Below are 21,621 nucleotides of genomic sequence, written 5' to 3'. Positions count from 1 at the left end.
ATGTGGTGGGAAGTGGGAGGGAGATTTACAAGGGAGGGTACATATGTACACATATGGCTGAATCAAGTTGATGTATAGCAGAAACCAATACAACATTGTAAAACAATTATCCTCCAATTAAAAATAAATACATTGTAATAAAAAAAAAATAGTCACTGAAGTACTGAAGAAAAAAAAAATCCAGAATAGTCAAAGCAATCTTGAGAAAGAAAAACAGCTGAAGGAATCAGGTTCCCTGACTTCACACTATACTACAAAGATACAGTAATCAAGACAGTATGGGAGAAAAGATGGCAGAGGAGTAGGTAGACATGGAGTACATCTCTCTCCACAGATACATAAGAAATACACCTTCAGATACAGAAGTGCATGCAGAACCACCAGCTGAGAGCGGACAGGAGTTCCTGACCAGTGGAAAAGAATATATAGAACCATGCAAAACTCGGTAGGACAAAAGAACTAGGGGGAAAAACAGGAGTGTTGGTAGAACTGGACCTGCCCTCGAGGTGTGGGGGAACTGAAGCAGGGGTCTGATACCCACCTTGGGGCAAGTGTCTGAGTAATAGGAGAAACATTTAAGGCTGAGAATGAAACAGCTGATCTGTGGCAGCCTAAATGGAATGAGAATCAGGCAGTCCTTGCCACAGCCATACATACCCCGACAGGGATGCAGGTCCCCTGGAAGGAGCAGCGGCTGGAAGCTGGAGTTTAGGGATTGTGGAGCAATCCCAGGGCGAGGGCTCCTGTTGGCTGCAAAAAGACACATCGAGAGGATGTGAAGGAGGAGATCGTGGTGGGAAATACCTGTGGAGGAAAGCTGGGAAGCCATGGAAGCAAGGAAGTACTGCTGAGTCACACGTAGGTGATGGAGCCATCACCACAGCCTGTCTCGCCCCACACGCCAGCATGGCAGCTGAACAATAGAGAGGCTGGCCCATCAAATGCCTGATGCAATGAACTACAGAGTAGGATCCCACCCAGGGTGCCCCTTTAGGTGCCTGATGCACCAATCTACAAAGTAGGACCCCAGCCAAGGAGGTCCCTGTATGTGCCTGACCTGCTGAATAATAGAGAAAGACCCCAGACAAGGGAGCCCTCTAAGTGTCTGAATGGGCAGAGCTACAAAGACTGGCAAAAGAGGCCTTCTGATCGCCAGCTACAGAGGCTCCAAAAAAAGACTCTGATAGGGCCATAACTCCTATGGCAGGTGCAGTCCGTGTTTCTGCATACTTGGCACCACCAGGCTATCCGCAAGCCAAGCAGCTGCTCCAGTTTCACCCTCAACCCTCATGGAGGCAGAGCTGCCACAGGCAAAAAGCCTTGCATCTATGCAGCGCAGGGTCGCTTCGTCATGTCCAACTCTTTGTAACCCGGTAGACTGTGGCCTTTTGGGCTTCTCTGTCAGGGGGTTTCTCCAGGCAAGAATACTGGAATGTATTGGCCAATACCGGTTGCCATGCCCTTCTAGAGCATTATATTTCCTGCTGCCCTAGCTGCCAACTCCCCTGAGCACCTGGTATTGCCAGAACTCCTGTGACCCAAGCAGCTGCACCACCTCCACACCTGGCCCTCACAGGGGCAAACCCAAATCCTCCAGGGCAGCCTCAGGAGCAAACCCTGGTGGATGATCCACATGCAGAGGTGGCAATAAAACCACAATTGAAACACAAGGGCAGTGTGGCTAAGGAAGAAGACCCAAAAGCTTCCCACTAGCTGTACAAGCTGCAGATTAAATTCACACAACTAGGCAGACTCAGTGTCTATGGAAAATATAAAAGGACTTTGAGAGCTCCCACAAAAGAAAACACACTAGTTCTGATAGCTGTGGACATCGGAGGCAAGAAAACACAGGAGTAGGACCAGAACAGAATCTGAGCTGCCCCCATGGCAGGTCCAGAGATCAGCACAGTGTTGGAGGGCATCCTAGGGAGGTGAGGTGGACAGTGACTCCCAGTGAGGGAAAGGACTCTGGCAGCAGTGACTCAAGAAAAACATATATTATTCTTATGTTTTGACTTGTTCTGTAGATTTTGTTTTGGATTTTTTTTCCTTTTCTTTTTTTTTTTTCCTTTTTTTCCACCTCAAATGTAGTTGTCGATTTTATTGGCACTATGAAATTCAATCAAGCTTTTTTTTCTTTTCTCAGTCACATTTTTTATTGTTTTCTCAGTCACAGTTTAATCTGCCTGTATGTTGGGCTTTTGCAGTTCTGTGGAGTTTTCCTTTTTTTTTGGTTTTTCTCTTTTTTTAATTTTAATTTTTTTAATGTATTATTATTATTTTCTACATTTATTCCTTTGTTTAGTTTCCTACTGTTCTTTTCCCTTGCAGTTAATCTTTAATATATATAAATCTTCTTTATCTACCTCTATTCAACTTTGCATATCTATTCTTATTTTCTTACCTTTCCTCTCAACATATCTGTTAGTTTTAATTTCATTGCCTTATTCCCCACTTGGCACCTTGCTTTAGTTTTGTTTTCCAGTTTGTGCTTTAATTAGTTTTGTTCTTAACTAGTAGATATAATTTTTGGTTTACTTTGTTCACTGGGTCAATCTGTTGTACTTTACTTTTGTTGGACTGTTTTGATTTTGCTTATGGGTGTATATGTATATGTGTATATTCAGTTACACTTTTTACTGTTGTTATAAACCTCTGCCTCTACTTTGGGCTTTTGCAGTTCTGTGGAATATTCCTTTTTCTTTTTTTTTCTCTTTTGTCTTTTCTCTGTTTTATAATTTTAATTTTTAACCATATTATATTTTTCTACATTTAATCCTTTGCTTGATTTTCCTACTGTTCTTTTCCCCTTGCAGTTAATCTTTAATGTATATAGATCTTATTCATCTACCTATATTTAACTTTGCATATCTATTCTTTCTTTTCTTTCTCTCCTTTTCTCTCAACATATTTGTTAGTTTTGTTTTCATTGCTTTATTCCTCACTTGGCACCTTGCTTTTAGTTTTTTTTCCCCAGTTTGTGCTTCAGTTTTATATTTAACTGGTACATATAATTTTTTATTTCCTTTGTTTGCCAGGTCAGTCTACTGTACTTTATTTTTGTTGGACTGTTTTGACTTTGCTTATGGGTGTATAGGTATATCTGTATATTCCATTTGCCTGACTTTGTAAATGTTACTTGCCTGGGGTTCACCTTTGGTTTCTCATTTTAGGCATTTGTTTTAATCTCACTTAATACCATAACAAGCCACTTGTGGAATCTTCGTTCCTGACCAGAGATCAAGCCCTGAGTCTCTGGCATGGGAGCACTGACTTCAAGACCCTAGACTACCAGAGAACTAACCCTAGAGAGTATCAAGTAGAACTCACATAAAGGAAACCACTTGAATACAAGACCCGCCATCATCCAATCACCAGTAGCACCCTGTGCAGGAGGCTTAGTCTGAACAACAAACAAAACAAAAATACAAACTCAATCACTAGCAGACAGAATTACCACCTCATTGAGCCTTGCCCATCAGAGGAAAAACAAACAAAAAACTCAGCACAAATCTCACCTTATGCAAAGCTTACACAAGCCACTGGACAAACCTTAGGAGGGCAGAAACCAAAAGGAAGAAAGAATTCAACATTGAAGCCCAGGAAAAGGAGGCCTCAAACACAATAAAGTTTAAAAAAAAAAATGAAATGGCAGAGAAATACTACAGAAATGAAGGAACAAACCAGAAACACAGAAGTCCAAATAAATGAAGAGGAAATAGGCAAACTAACTGGAAAATAATTCAGAATAATGATAGTAAAATGATCAAAAACCTTGAAAACAAAATGGAGAAAATGCAAGAATCAATTAACAAAGACCTAGAAGAAGAATAAAAGAATTATTAAAGTATAAACATACAGAGACAAACAACACAATTACTGAAATTAAAAATACTCTAGAAGGAAACAATAACAGAATATCTGAAGCAGAAGAACAAAAAAGTGAGCTGGAAGATAAAATGGTGGAAATAACTTCTGAAGAGCAGAATAAAGTAAAAAGAATGAAAGGAACTGAGGAGAGTCTCAGAGTCCTCTGGGACAATCAAATGCACCACATTTGAATTATAGAGGTCCCAGAAAGAGAGAAAAAGAAAGGGCATGAGAAAATTTTTGAAGAGATTATAGTTGAGAATCTCCCCAACACGGAAAATGAAATTGTCAGTCAAGTCCAAGAGGCACAAAGAATCCAATACAGGATAAACCCAAGGAGAAACATGCCAAGACACATACTCATCAAACTGATGAAGACTAAACACAAAAAATATTAAAAGCAGCAAGGGAGAAGCAACATACAAGGGAAACCCCATATGTTTAACAGCTGATCTTTCAGCAGAAACTCTGCAGGACAGAAGGGAATGGCAGGATATATTAAAGTACTGAAAAGGAAAAATCTACAACCAAGATCACTGTATCCAACAGTTATCACATTCAAAATTGATGGAGAAATAAAAAACTTTACAGACAAGCAAAAGTTAAGAGAATTCAGTTCCACCAAACCAGCTTTACAACAAATGTTAAAGGGACTTATATAGTCAAGAAATACAAGAGAAGAAAAACCTCAAACAATTAATAAAATGGCAATAGGAACATACATATCAATAATTACTTTAAATGTAAATGGGATGACCCAGAGGGATGGTATGGGAAGGGAGGTGGGGGGGGGTTCAAGATGGGGAGCACGTGTACACCCGTGGTGGATTCATGTTGATGTATGGCAAAACCAATACAATATTGTAAAGTAAGTAGCCTGCAATTAAAATAAATACATTTAAATTTAAAAAAAATTAAATGGATTAAATGCTCCACCCAAAGACATAGACTGGCTGAATGGATACAAAAACAAGACCCATATATATGCTGTCTAAAAGAAACCCACTTCAGTACTAAAGACACATACAGACTGAAAGTGAGAGGATAGAAAAATATATTCCATGCAAATGGGAAGCAAAAGAAAGCTGGGGTATAAATCCTCGTATCAGACAAAATAGACCTTAAAATAAAGAAGATTACAAGAAATAAGGAAGGACACTACATAATGATCAGGGATCAATCAAAGAGGAAGACATAATAATTGTAAATATCTATGCGAAGAGGAACTGAAGAGCCTCTTGAAGAAAGTGAAAGAGGAGAGTGAGAGAGAGTTGGCTAAAGCTCAACATTTAAAAAACTAAGATCATAGCATCTGGTCCCATCACTTCATGGGAAATAGATGGGGAAACAGTGTCAGACTTTATTTTGGGGGGCTCCAAAATCACTGCAGATGGTGACTGCAGCCATGAAATTAAAAGATGCCTACTCTTTGGAAGGAAAGCTATGACCAACCTAGATGGCATATTCAAAAGCAGAGACATTACTTTGCCAACAAAGGTCTGTCTAGTCAAGGGAATGGTTTTTCCAGTGGTCATGTATGGATGTGAGAGTTGGACTGTGAAGAAAGCTGAGCGCCGAAGAATTGATGCTTTTGGACTGTGGTGTTGGAAAAGACTCTTGAGAGTCCCTTGGACTGCAAGGAGATCCAAACAGTCCATTCTAAAGGAGATTGGTCCTGGGTGTTCTTTGGAAGTAATGATGCTAAAGCTGAAACTCCAATACTTTGGCCACCTCATGTGAAGAGTTGACTCATTGGAAAAGACTCTGATGCTGGGAGGGATTGGGTGCAGGAGGAGAAGGGGATACAGAGGATGAGATGGCTGGATGGCATCACCGACTCAATGGATGTGAGTTTGAATGAACTCTGGGAGCTGGTGATGGACAGTGAGACCTGGTGTGCTGCAATTCATGGGGTCACAAAGAGTTGGACACGACTGAGCAACTGAACTGAATTGATGCATCCAACATAGGAGCACCTCAATACATAAGACAAACACTAACAGACATAAAAGGAGAAATTGGTAGTGATACAATAATAGTAGGGGACTTTAATACCCCACTCATACCAATGGACAGATCATCAAAACAGAAAATTAATAAGGAAACATAAGTCTTAAATGATACATTAGATGAGATTAATTGATAACTTATTGATATCTTCAGAACATTCTATCCAAATGCAGAAGAGTACACCTTCTTCTCAAGGGCACATGGAACATTCTCCAGAATAGACCACATCTTGAGTCACAAATCAAACCTCAGTAAATTTAAGAAGATTGAAATCATAGCAAGCATCTTCTCTGACCACGATGCTATGAGACTAGATTCAATTACAAGAAAAAAACTCTAAGAAACACAAACACATGGAGATTAAACAATGCATTTCTAAATAACCAACAGATTACTGAAGATATAAAAAGGGAAATAAAACATTTTCTAGAAACAAATGACAATAAAGCACAACAACTCAAAACCTATGGGAGGCAGCAAAAGCAGATCTAAGAGGGAAGTTTACAGCAATACAATCCTACCTCAAGAAACAAGAAAAACATTGAATAGACAACTGAACTTTACACCTACAACAACTGGAAATAGAAGAAAAACAACAAGAAAAAAACCCAAAATTAGTAGAAGTAAAGAAATCATAAGGATCAAAGCAGAAATAAATGAAAAAGAAATGAAAGAAATAATAGTAAATATTAATAAAACTGAAACCTCGTTCTTTGAGAAGATAAACATAATTGACAACCCTTTAGCCAGACTCATCAAGAAAAAAAGAGATAAGAATCAAACTAACAAAAGTAGAAATGAAAAAGGAGAAGTTACAACAGATAATGCAGAAATATAAAGGACTATAAGAGACTATTATGAACAACTATATAGCAGTAAAATGGTAAACCTGGAAGAAATGGACAGATTCTTAGAAAAGTTCAATCTTCCAAGACTGAACCAGGAAGAAATAGAAATTATGAACAACCCAATTACAAACACTGAAATTGAAGCTCTAATCAAAAATATCCACAAATACTAAAGTCCAGGACCAGATGGCCTCAGAGGAGAATTCTATCAAACATTTAGAGAAGAGCTAATGCCTATCCTTCTAAAACTATTCCAAAAATTTGCAGAGGAAGGAACTCTTCCAACTTATTCTATGAGGTCACCATCACCCTGATACCAAAACCAGACAAAGACAACACAAAGAAAGAAAACTACAGTCCAGTATCAGTGATGAACATAGATGCAAATATCCTCAGCAAAATTTTAGCAAACAGAATTCAGCAACACATCAAAAAGCTCATATACCATGATCAACTTGTGTTTATTCCAGGGATCCAGGGATTCTTCAGTGTATGCACACCAATCAATGTGATACACCATATTAACAAATTGAAAGATAAAAACCATATGATAGTCTCAATAGATGCAGAAAAAGCCTTTGACAAAATTAAGCACCTATTTATGATTAAAACTGTTCAAAAAATGGGCATAGAAGGAATCTATCTCAACCTAGTAAAGGCCATATATGAGAAGCATACAGCAAACATTATTCTCAATGGTGAGAAACTGAAAGCATTGCCCCTAAGATCAGGAACAAGACAAGAGTGTCCACTTTCACCACTATTATTCAACCTAGTTCTGGAACTACTAGCTATAGCAATCAGAAAATGAAAAGAAATAAAAGAAGTCCAGATTGGAAAAGAAGAAGTAAAGTTCTCACTGTTTGTAGATGACATGATACTGTACATAGCAAACCCTAAATACAGAATCAGAAAATTATTAAAGCTAATCAGTGAATTTAGCCAAGTTGCAGGATACAAAATCAATACACAGAAATCACTTGCATTTCTATATACTAACAATGAAAAATCAGAAATAAAAATTAAGTAATCAATCCCATTCACTACTGCAACAAAAAGAATTAAATGTCTAGGAATAAAACTTATCTAGCGAGAAAAAAGAACTGTACACAGAAAATTATAAGACCCCTGATGAAAGAAATCAAAGATGACATAAACAAATGGGGAGATACTCCATGTTCCTGGGTAGGAGGAATCAATATTGTGAAAATGACTATACTACCAAACCCAATCTACAGATTCAATGTGATCCCCATCAAATTACCAATGACATTTTTCACAGAACTAGAACAAAAAAGTTCAAAATTTATATGAAAACACAAAAGACCCCAAACAGCCAAAGCAGTCTTGAGAAAGAAGAATGGAGCTGGGGCAATCCTGACTTCAAATTATACTACAAAGCTACAGTCATCCAGACAGTATGGTACTGGCACAAAAACAGAAATATAGACCAATGGAACAAGAAAGAAAGTCCAGAAAAAAACCCATGCACCTCTGGGTACCTTATTTTTGACAAAGGAGGCAAGAATATACAATGGGAAAAAGACAGCCTCTTCAATAAATGGTGCTGGGAGAACTGGACCGCTACATGTAAAAGAATGAAATTAGAACACTTCCTAACACCATACAGAAAGATAAGCTCAAAATGTATTAAAGACCTAAATGTAAGGCCAGAAACTATAAAACTCTTAGAGGAAAACATAGGCAGGACACTTGATGACAGAAATCAAAGCAAGATCCTCTATGACCCACCTCCCAGAGTAATGGAAATAAAAACTAAAGTAAACAAGTGGGGCCTGATTAAACTTAAAAGCTTTTGCACAGCAAAGGAAATTATAAGCAAGGTGAAAAGACAATCCTCAGAATGGGAGAAAATAATAGCAAATGAAACAACTGACAAAGGATTAATTTCCTAAATATACAAGCATCTCATACAACTCAATATCAGACAAACAAACAACCCAATCAAAAAGTGGGGAAAAGACCTAAACAGACAGTTCTCCAAAGAAGACATACAGATGGCTAACAACCACATGAAAAGATGCTCAGTGTTGCTCATTATTAGAGAAATGCAAATCAAAACTACACTGAGATATCACCTCACACCAGTCAGAATGGCCCTCATCAAAATATCTACAAACAATAAATGCTGGAGAGGGTGTGGAGAAAAGGGAATTCTCTTACACTGTTGGTGGGAATATAAATTAATACAGACACTATGGAAGACGGCATGGCGATTCCTTTAAAAACCAGGAATAAAACCACCATATGACCCAGCAATCCCACTCCTAGGTATATACCCTGAGGAAACCTAAATTGAAAAAGACATATGCATCCCACTGTTCATTGCAGCACTATTTACAATAGCTAGATCATGCAAGCAGCCTAGATGTCCATCAACAGATGAATGGATAAAGAAGTAGTGGCACAGATACACAATGGAATATTACTCAGCCATAATAAGGAACGTATTTGAGTCAGTTCTAATGAGGTGGATGAATTTAAAGCCTATTATACAGAGTGAAGTAAGTCAGAAAGTGAAAGATAAATATTGTATACTAACGCATACATACGGAATCTAGAAAAATGCTACTGAAGAATTTATTTACAAGGCAGCAATGGAGAAACAGACATAGAGAATAGACTTATCAACATGAGGAGAGGGGAGGAAAGGGTGAGATGTATGGAAAGAGTAACATGAAAACATACATTACCATATGCAAATTAAATAGCCAATGGAAATTTGCTGTATGGCTCAGAAAACTAAAACATGGGCTCTGTATCAACCTAGAGGGGTGGGATGGGGAGGGAGATGGGAGGGAGTTTCAAAAGGGAGGGGATATATGTATACCTATGGCTGATTCATGTTGAGGTGTTAAAGAAAACAACAAAATTCTGTAAAGCAATTATCCTTCAATAAAAAAAGTAAATTAATTAAAAACAAAAATAGTATGGTGCTGGCACCAAAAAAGGACACATAATTCAATGGAACAGGATAGAAAGTCTAGAAATAAACCCATGCAGCTATGATCAATTAATATACAAGAAAGAAGGCTAGAATATCCAATGAAGAAAAGGCAGTCTCTTCAATAAGTGGTTTTGAATAAACCAGACAGTTATATATAAAGAATAAAATTAGAATGTTCTTCAACACCATATACAATTTAAAACTCAAGATGGATTAAGGTTCTAAATGTAAGACCAGATAATATAAAACTCCAAGAGGGAAACAGGCATAATATACTTTGACATAAATCGCAGCAGTATCTTTTTTGATCCATTTCTAGAATAATGAAAACAAAATACAAAAATAAACAAATGGAACCTATTAATAATCAAACTTACAAGCCTTTGCACAGTATAGGAAACCATAAATCAAAAAGCAACCTACAAGATGAGATTAAAATATTTGTAAATGATGCCACTTATAAAGAATGACAAGGATTTTAAGTCCAAAAATATATGAGTAGCACATACAGCTCATTTAAAAAACAAACAACCCAATCGAAAAATGGGTGGATGATCTAAATAGAAATTTCTCCAAAGAAGACATAGAGATGACCAACAAACATAGGAAAAGGGGCTCAACATCATGAATTTATTAGTGAAATGCACGTCAAAACTACTATAAGGTATTACCTCACACCAGTCAGAATAGCCATTATAAAAAATCTACAAACAATACGTATGGTAAATGGTGCAGAGAAAAGGGAACCCTCTTATACTGTTGGTGAGAATGTAAATTGATACAGTCACTATGGAGAAAAGCATGGAGCTTCTGTAAAAAACTAAAAATAGACCTACCATATGATCCTGAAAGCTCACTCCTAGGCATACATTTGGAGAAAACTATAATTCAAAAGATATATGCAATCCAATGTTCACTGAAGCACTATTTCTAATAGCCAAGACATGGAGGCAACTTAAATGTCCATTGACAGAGGAATGGATAAGGAAGTGGTACATGTATACAATGGAATATTACTCAGCCATAAAAAAGAATGAAATAATTCATTTGCAGCAACATGAATGGACCTAGACATTATCATAATAAGTGAAGGAGCCCAGTCAGGGAAGGATAAATATTATATGATATCACTTATAAATGCAACAACAACAACAAAAATGACAATACAAATGATCTTATTTTCAAAACAGAAAGAGACATACAAAGAAAACCAATTTATGATTACCAAAGGTGAAAGGGGCATGGGGAGATAAATGAGGTCTTAATTAACATTTTTACACTACTATTAACATAATTAATAGTTAATATATATAAAATAGATAACTAACAAGGACCTCCTATATAGCACAGGGATCTATACTCACTAGTTTTTAAGAAACAATAAGGGAAAATAAACTAAAAGAGATATATACACATATATATATGTATATATATGCATAATTTAACTGAATTGCTGTGCTGTACAATTGTTGTGCTGTGCTGTACACCTAAAGCTAGCATGATATTATAAATCAACTATACTTCAATTTTTTTAAAAAAGTATTAGGTATTTAACTAGTATTTATAGTGAAAATGAATAAAGATTTTTAAAATAAAATGTATGCATAGTGAATATATTTAATAAAGATATTTAAGAATTTTATAACATTGAGAAGAAACACTGTATAACATTTAAGAACCCAAACTCTGGGGTCAGACTACAATATAAATTCTAACTCTGTCACTTAACTTCTTTAGGAATGAACCTGTTTCTGTTCAAAGCAGAGATGATATTTACCTATAGGATTATTGGAGGATTAAATTTGTTAATACAAATAAATGCTCAGAACAGTGACCAAATAATGTAGGCATTATGTGTTAGTGATGATTAGTTGCAGTACTGATGATACATACAAACATTTTGAAATTTGTACACAAACAAAGCTTGAAAGAAACTGAAGCCAAGCCTATTAAGGCTTGACAGAGAGAGTTGCACAGAGTAATCTAGAGAGTAAATATTACAGCATAAGAATATGACAATGAAGTTTGATGGGCATGGTGTTCAGTCTGATCTGCCATTTATGAGTGTCATTATCATGTATAAGTACTTAATTTGCCTAAATATGGACTGTCTTATCACACATTTAGAGTAGAAGCTACATTATATGGTTGTCTAAAAATAAATGATGTAATATAAAAAAGATAAATAGAACATGCAAGATGGTTAAGAGTAGGGGTTAAATAATCATTATTTCTATTTTTAATACCTGTGATCAAGCTGAATTCTCATCAGAGAACCAAACACCAGGAGATAGTAAGGCAGTGAGAGATAATTTGCTGTTTTTTATTATTTTTTGTTTTTAAACCACTGAGCCCTGACCTTTTTATTTCATCAAAGGGTTGAATAGAAGGAAATATGTCCTTTGGATAAAACCTGTGATGTGTGTGTACTCAGCTGTGTCTGATTCTTTGCAAGTCAAAGAGTCAGACAGTCAGACAGTCCCATGGACTGTAGCCCACCAGGCTCCTCTGTCCATGGGATTCCCCAGGCAAGAATGCTGAAATGGGTGGACATTTTTTCTTTAGGGGATCTTCCCAACCAAGGGATTGAACCTGCATCTCCTGTGTCTCCTGTGCCATAGTTCAAAAGCATCAACTCTTCGGCACTCAGCCATCTTAATGGCCCAACTCTCATATCCATACATGACTACTGGAAAAACCATAGCATTGACTAGATGGACCTTTGTCAGCAAAGTAATGTCTCTGCTTTTAAATACACTGTCTAGGTCTGCCATAGCTATTCTTAAAAGTAGCAAGCATCTTTTAATTTCATGGCTGCAGTCACCGTTCACAGTGATTTTGGAGTCCAAGAAAATAAAATCTGTCACTGTTTCCACTTTTTCCCCATCTATTTGCAGTGAAGTGATGAAAGTGGATGCCATGATCTTAGTTTTTAGAATGATTAGTTTTAAGCCAGTTTTTTCACTCTCCTCTTTCACCTTCATCAAGAGGCTCTTTAGTTCTTCCTGGCTTTCTGCCATTAAGGAGGTATCATTTGCATATCTGAGGTTGTTGATATTTCTCCCAGCAATCTTGATTCCAGTTTGTGCTTCATCCAGCCTGGCATTTCACATGATGTACTCCATATATAAGTTAAGTAAGCAGGGAGATGATATACAACCTTAACATACTCCTTTCCCAATTTTGAACCAGTTTGTTATTCCATGTCTGGTTCTGACTGCTGCTTCTTTTCCTGCATACAAGTTTCTCACGAGACAGGTAAGATGGCTTGGTATCCCCATCTCTTTAATAATTTTCCACAGTTTGTTGTGATTGAACTCTCAAAGGCTTTAGTATATTCAATGCAGCAGATGATTTTTGGAATTCCCTTGCTTTTTCTATGATCCAATGGATGTTGACAATTTGATCTCTGGTTCCTCTGCCTTTTCTAAATCCAGCTTGTGGTCCTGGAAGTTCTCAGTTCACATCCTGCTGAAGCCTAGCTTGAAGGATTTTGAGCATAATGTTGCTAGCATATGAAATGAGTGCAATTGTATCATAGTTTGAATATTCTTTGGAACTGCCTTGCTTTGGGATTGAAATAAAAACTGATCTTTTCCAGTCCTGTGGCCACTGCTGAGTTTTGCACTTAAATCTTATACAGGATCAGAGTTAGGAGGTATCTAAACATTCATCCATGCTTTCTCCTTAGAAGAAAAGCTATGACCAGCCTAGACAGCATTTTAAAAAGCAGAGACATTATTTTGCTGACAAAGGTCTGTCTAGTCAAAGTTATAGCTTTTTCAGTAGTCATGTATAGATGTGAGAGTTGGACTATAAAGAAGGCTGAGCACTGAAGAATTGATGCTTTTGAACTGTGGTGTTGGAGAAGACTCTTGAGTGTCCCTTAGACTGCAAGATCAAACCAGTCAGTCATAAAGAAAATTAGTCCCAAATATTCATAGGAGGGACTGATGCTAAAGCCAAAGCTTCAATATTTTGGCTACCTGATATGATGAACTGACTCATTGAGAAAGACTATGATGCTGAGAAAGTTTGAAGGCAGGAGGGAAGGGGGGCGATAGAGGATGAGATTGTTGGATGGTATCACCGATTCAATGGACAAGAGTTTGAGCAAGCTCTGGGAGTTGGTGATGGACAGGGAAGCCTGGTGTGATGCAATCCATGGGATCACAAAGAATTAGACATGACTGAGCAACTGAACTGAACTGAAACATTCATGAAAGAATGTTTCAACGTCTTATTCTGTTCCTAAAAACCTGGTGAATTATATGATGACAACTTGTTATTATTCTGGAGTTTCAAATTTTCTTCTATAAACCTTATTTATTTACTCATTCTGCTTACATATTTTTATTCATTGCACTCATATATTTATGTATTTTTTAAGCAATTCTTAGGTACATTAGGACTTATGTTAAGAAAAAATGTCAAGGTCCAAATTACCATAAGTAATTTCTTAAATAAATTATCTAAATTGCAAAATATTATTTTTAAAAACAGATGCTCTTTAGTTTCCTCCTTAAGTGAGCTAAATAATAGAGAGGGATTTTACAAGTGCATGCCAGAATGAGCTATTGAAAAAGTAAATTCCATTAGGATTAAATACATATACTATATTGTATAAAGATTTGAAAATAAATTATGTCCCTAATGAAATATTGGAGTAGGAAAGATCTAGGTGTCCTGATATACTTTCTGGAACAGTAACAAAAAAATTATCACTTACTTGAAAAAAAAATTTAATCATTAAATTTTCCTTGTTGCTTCAACAACACCTTAATGAACTCTTTTCATTATGCTAACCTTGAACCCTCAACATACAGGTATCATGGGGAGTCAAAGATTATAGAGAATTGGGCTGTTCTACAATCCCCATTGTGTCTTCTTAAATCTAGGGATGGGTTTGTGGTTGTAGGTACCGTGCTAGTTAAACTCAATCCGACTTTACTGTGTTCATAGCTCTATTCCACAGTACAATAGTTGCTGCTTACCTGTGGTTTCAGTTACCTACAGTCAACCATGGTTCAAAAATATTAAATGGAAGATTCTGGAAATAAACAATTCATCAGTTTTGAATTACATACCATTTTGAGTAACATGATGAAATCTCAAGCCCTCCCACTCCATCCTGCCTGAGATGGGAATCATCCTTTTCCTTCTCCAGAGTATCCTACTCACTAGTCACTCAGGAACCATCTTGGTTATCAGACGTACTGTCACAGTATCACAATGCTTCTTTTCAAATAACCCTTATTTTACCTAATAATGGCCACAAAGTACAAGAGTATTGATGCTGGCAACCTGGATATTCTGTTACTGTGACTAATTTATGAATCACGTTTTATAATATGTACAGGAAAAAACCATTGTGAACATATATATAGCATTTGGTATTATCTCTGGTTTCATGTATTCACTGGGAATTTTTGAACATATACCCCATAGACAAGAGGGGACTGTTGAACTGAGTGACTGCTATGTGTCAGTACTGGGGTACATGTAATGTTGCACAAATGAACAAGACAGGGTTCTTGTCTTCAAGAGTATCATATTTTATACACACACACACATATACATATGGATATAGGAAGCAATTACATAGGCACTTTAAATATTTTAAAATACATGCTGTAGCCTAATAAATATAAAATATTAAAGAAACACAGAAAAGTGGCACAGATCCCAATATTGCACCATCTGGCGTGGCTTTTCAAAGGTGAAGATATTTAAAGCAATTCCAAAGAAGGAAGAGAAAGAAATTCAATTGTGAACGTTGGTGTTTGTGGTATGTGGATGGTATAAAAAGACTTGAAGTGGGGTGTTCAATTCCTTTTTATTTAGAAGGGAGATACTTTTGGAAAATCCTACAAAAATTAAATAAGAGGAACAGGATGAAAATATCTAATGGGAAAAACAATCCAAGAAGTCTAGCAGACCCTTGTTATACTGGTTGTGACTTGTCAAATAGAAGAAACCACTTGGAATTAGTTTCTGAATTATTATCAAGGAGCAACAGTTAGAACTGGACATGGAAATAATGCACTGGTTCCAAATCGGGAAAGGAATATGGCAAGGCTGTATATTGTCACCCTGCTTATTTAACTTATATGCAGAGTACATCACAAGAAATGCTGGACTGGATGAAGCTCAAGCTGGAATCAAGATTGCCGGGAGAAATAATACAACCTCAGATAGGCAGATGACCACACATGGCAGAATGTGAAGAACTAAAGAGCCTCTTGATGAAAGTGAAACAGGAAAGTGAAAAAGTTGGCTTAAAACTCAACATTCAGAAAACTAAGATCATGGCATCTGGTCGCATCACTTCATGGCAAATAGATGGGGAAACAGTGGAAACAGTGAGAGATTTTATTTTTTAGGCTCCAAAAATAACTGCAGATGGTGATTGCAGCTATGAAGTTAAAAGACACTTGCTCTTTGGAAGGAAAGTTATGACCAACCTAGACAGCATATTAAAAAGCAGAGACATTACTTTGCCAACTAGTCCATCTATTTTGTCCATTTAGTCAAAGCTATGGTTTTTCCAGTGGTCATGTATGGATGTGAGAGTTGAAATATAAAGAAAGCTGAGTGCTGAAGAATTGATGCTTTTTAACTGTGGTGTTGGAGAAGACCCTTGAGAGTCCCTTGGACTGCAAGGAGATTCAACAAGTCCATCCTAAAGGAAATCAGTCCTGAATATTCATTGGAAGGACTGATGCTGAAGCTGAAACTCCAATATTTTGGCCACCTGTTGCGAAGAACTGACTCATTGGAAAAGACTCTGATGCTGGGAAAGATTGAAGGCAGGAGGATAAGGGCACGACACACATGAGATGGTTGGATGGCATCACTGACTCAATGGACATGAGTTTGAGTAAACTCCGGGAGTTGGTGATGGACAGGGAGGCCTGGCATGCTGCAGTCCATGGGGTCGCAGAGTCAGACACAACTGAGTGAGTGACAGAACTGATCCAATCACCAGGAGCTTCTAGTGCTACTTTGTTTTGAGATCTGATCAAGTGCACATTAGTCAGGGTACCAGCTGGAAACAGATGGCATATTCAAATTGGATAACTCAAGGGAGTTCAGTAAAAAGCTCTTAACAGAGATGTGACCGGGTCAACCCCAGGGTTGTCTATACCCCTGAAGAGGTGAGCGGACAGAGCACTTATATAAGAAATCTTCAGTGTCATGTGGAGATGGCCACCTGGAGAGATTCAACCTTCAGTTACAGGATGCAGTCAGGCCAAAGAGAAATCACAGAGTTGGGACAATAAATGCCCTAATGCCCTCTATCCATCTTTCCATTTGTCAACCCAATGGAAGAGAACAATAAATCCATAAAGGTTAGCCTTCTGGAGGCAGAGAGAAGGCTATTTAATAAGAAGGCCAATCTGGAGGATGCAAGAAAGCTAATCAGCATTGTGCAATTCATGAATCAAAAAGGGAAAAAAATTAATAGGCATCCACTTAATCATTTTCCAACCTTTAAAACAGCATTGCTTATAAAATTCTTTAACAAAAACATCTTATAAAGGAATTTTATTTATTACAGAATTCTCTGTGTATGTGTGTTGAAAGGGGTTCCATTATGCCATTATAAATCTGAGTCTATATTGTAGCCATCTTAGCTGATCTGTACATCACCACCAGAGGTATAATGGGGTGAACTGAGTCTATTTTAATTTCCTCCTCTGTAGAACTATCATGTTAGAGCAACAATACCATAGACCTCACCAAACAATATTGTTAGCCATCAGGCAATGTTTAATCGCCCTATAAACCTGATCTAGCACAGCTAGAATTACTGCTAGATACCATATGTGAAACAGATCACCAGTCCAAGTTCAATGCATGAAACAGGGCACTCAAAGAGGGTGCACTGGGACAACCCTGAGGGTTTGGATGGGGAGGGAAGTAGGAGGGGGCGTTCAGGATGAGGCACACATGTACACCCATGGTTGAGTCGTGTCAATGTATGGCAAAACCCACCACACTATTGTAAAGTAATTAGCCTCCAATTAAAATAATTAATTAAAAAAATGAAGTAGAATTATTTTCTATTTGCATTTTTTTTCACTATATTCTGTTTGGTAAATTTGGTTTGTCATAATGTTAAATAAAACCCTGCTTAGTCTACAAGTAATAAATGCTGGACAGGGTGTGGAGAAAAGGAAACCCTCTTACACTGTTGGTGGGAATGCAAACTAGTACAGCCACTATGGAGAACAGTGTGGAGATTCCTTGAAAAACTGGAAATAGAACTGCCTTATGATCCAGCAATCCCACTGCTGGGCATACACACTGAGGAAACCAGAAGAGAAAGAGACACGTGTACCCCAATGTTCATCGCAGCACTGTTTATAATAGCCAGGACATGGAAGCAACCTAGATGTCCATCAGCAGATGAATGGATAAGAAAGCAGTGGTACATATACACAATGGAGTATTACTCAGCCATTAAAAAGAACACATTTGAATCAGTTCTAATGAGGTGGATGAAACTGGAGCCTATTATACAGAGTGAAGTAAGCTAGAAGGAAAAACACCAATACAGCAGACTAACGCATATATATGGAATTTAGAAAGATGGTAAAAATAACCCTGTGTACGAGGCAGCAAAAGAGACACTGATGTATAGAACAGTCTTTTGGACTCTGTGGGAGAGGGAGAGGGTGGGAAGATTTGGGAGAATGGCATTGAAACATGTAAAATATCATGAATGAAACGAGTTGCCAGTCCATGTTCGATGCATGATACTGGATGCTTGGGGCTAGTGCACTGGGATGACCCAGAGGGATGGTATGGGGAGGGAGGAGGGAGGAGGGTTCAGGATGGGGAACACATGTGTACCTGTGGCAGATTCATTTTGATATTTGGCAAAACTAATACAATTATGTAAAGTTTAAAAATAAAATTAAAAAATAAATAAATAAAAAAAAATTTTTTTTTTTTGCCCTCATAAACTCTTGGTGGAAATGTAAATTCATAGAGTCACAATGTAGAACAGTATGGAGGTTCCTTTAAAAACTAAAAATAGAGCTACCATATGACCCTGTGGTTCCACTCCTGGGCATATATCTGCAGAAAAACATGATACAAAAAAATATATACACCACAATGTTCGTTGTAGCACTGTTTACAATAGCTAATATATGGAAGCAACCTATATGTCCATCAACAGAGGAAAGGATAAAGAAGATGTAAACAATGGACACATAAACAATGGACTATTACTCAGCCATTAAGAATAATGCAATGATGCTATTTGCAAAAATGTGGATGGACCTAGAAATTGTCATAGTGAGTAAAGTAAGTCAGAGAGGGAGAAATACCTTATGATATAACTTATATGAAGAATCTAAAAAGAAATGATACAAATGAAATTATTTACAAAACAGAAACAGGTTCACAGACTTAGAGAATGAACTTATGATTGCAGGGGGAAGGATTGGGGGACGGGGATAGTTAGGGAGTTTGGGATTGACATGTATACACTGCTATATTTAAAACGGATAACCCACAAAGACCTACTGTATAACACAGGGAATTCTGCTCAATGTTATGTGGTGGCCGGGGTGGGAGGGAAATTTGGGGGAGAATGGATACATATACATGTATGGCCAAGTCCCTTTGCTGTCCATCTAAAACTATCACAATATTGTTAATCAGCAATATCCCAATACAATTTAAAAAGTTTAAACATTTTTATTTTGTTTTTTGGCCAAGCATAGACTGGTAGTAAATTAAAGATACATACCTTTACTGACAGGGCTCACAATTATTATCCCACCACCTTTCTCTTCTTTTTCCCGCCCTCTCTTTCACACAAAAAAACAATTCTCTTCAAAGCCCAGAAGCCTTGAAGTGATTGCTTTCTCAGGAGTCTGAAATTAGTATATCTCCCCCTATTTATTTAGTTCTTTGAACATAAGAAGGGATGTGGTTATATAACCAAAGAAGATTGGAATCTCATACTTTGTAGCCATTCATGACGTTGCCATGAATGCAAAACATTTGGAAAAGTTGCCTGGTTGTTTTGCAACCTCTTACAAGTATCCCAGTTAAACAGTATATAGTCGAAAAACTTCCTTTGCATAGCAATCCTTTGATTTTAATAAATGCTTAGAGGCCTTTTCTTTACAATACTCTTGTCACTAATGATCTTTCCATAGAGCTCCCAGAGCTGGGTCAATACAGCACTTTCAATGCCTCTAACCATTCAAAGGAGACCCTCCCATGGCAAGACCCTTAAGAGTTTCAGCAAGGCTGAGAAGGCTGTATTGTTTAAAATTTATAATTAAAAACTCTTTTTAAAAGGTTGGTGATTTATTCTTTTTTTTTAATTTTATTTTATTTAACTTTACAATATTGTATTGGTTTTGCCATATATCAAAATGAACCTGCCACAGGTATACATGTGTTCCCCATCCTGAACCCTCCATCCTCCTATCTCCCCATACCATCCCTCTGGGTCGTCCCAGTGCACCAGCCCCAAGCATCCAGTATCCGAGTCACCAGTCCAGGTTAGATGCACGAGACTGGTGATTTATTCTTAACGTTGGAAGTAAAATCGATGGCAGTTTAACTCAGTAAGGACAGTGTCCTTAAGATTCCAAGAGAATGCTGCTGCTGCTGCTAAGTCACTTCAGTCGTGTCCAACTCTGTGCCACCCCATAGACGGCAGCCCACCAGGCTCCCCCGTCCCTGGGATTCTCCAGGCAAGAATACTGGAGTGGGTTGCCATTTCCCTCTCCAATGCATGAAATGAAAAGTGAAAGTGAAGTTGCTCTGTCCTGTTCGATTCTTAGCGATCCCATGGACCACAGCCTACTAGGCTCCTCAGTCCATGAGATTTTCCAGGCAAGAGTACTGGAGTGGGGTGCCACTGCCTTCTCCAAGAGAATAGTCCCTTATTAATTGCATGTTAGCAGTTAAGGGGGCCACACTCAATCTTTCTGCTTTTGGGGGGTTGTAAGTTAGGGGAACATATAATAAGGGATGAATATTCAAATAGGGAATAGAATTTTACTTTATTATTCTGGAACAGTACTGACTCACTACATGAAGGGCTTCTGAATACTGGAGAAGGTGGCATAAGCTTAAGTCAAAATAGGTCTTTCTCCTCCATTCCCCTCTTGAACTGAAAACAGTATTCAGAGAAGACTCAGTTTTACAACATTAACTTTGAATACCTGACTTTATTGAACATCATTAGCTATTTTATACTCTCACTTACCCAGTCTTAAATTTGTAAACGTGTTTTTCAGGTTGTGTATGCATGTATGAGTATTTCCAACATAAAGGATTTATGACAGATACAGATTTTTAACTTGTCCTTAGGATTTCTGAAAACACACACACACAGTGTTTTCTATAATCTATTTATCATGTATCTCCACAGGTAAGTTGACAACTTAAACCAACACAGACTTTTTGAGTCACAATTCTTTTTCTCAAAACTCTCAACATCATTGCATTGCCGTCTAGTCTTTCATGCTATAGAAGAAAATTCCCAGACAGCCTTTTTCTTTCCTGTGTGGGTAACTTTTTCCCCCTTGATTTCTAAAAGTTACATTTTCTTTGTTCTTGAATTTTCAATAAAACTGAAATAACAGACCTAAGTGTGACTTTTTAAACTTTGTAAATTTTAGTGATCTGTATGTCCAAATTGTCCACTCAGAAAAATTTGAAGTATGCTGTATCATTTCATTGACTATTTCTTCTCCTGTGTCCATTCTTTAAAACATGACCCACCCTCCCCCCAAATTAAGTCATCTTCATACATAGAAACTGCACCTTGCATATATTACTGTCTTTCAACTATTATATAACTTTATTTTTATCCTGTGGATCTCAGTGACTATCTCAATTTTGTCTTCCACACATATTGGATTTTTCTCTATCTTTATTTTCAAT

The sequence above is a fragment of the Bubalus kerabau genome, chromosome 1 (assembly GCF_029407905.1).
Source record: "Bubalus kerabau isolate K-KA32 ecotype Philippines breed swamp buffalo chromosome 1, PCC_UOA_SB_1v2, whole genome shotgun sequence".
NCBI classification, from domain to species: Eukaryota; Metazoa; Chordata; class Mammalia; order Artiodactyla; family Bovidae; genus Bubalus; species Bubalus kerabau.
The sequence above is the reverse complement of the archived record's forward strand: the minus strand, read 5'-3'. Positions refer to the sequence as shown.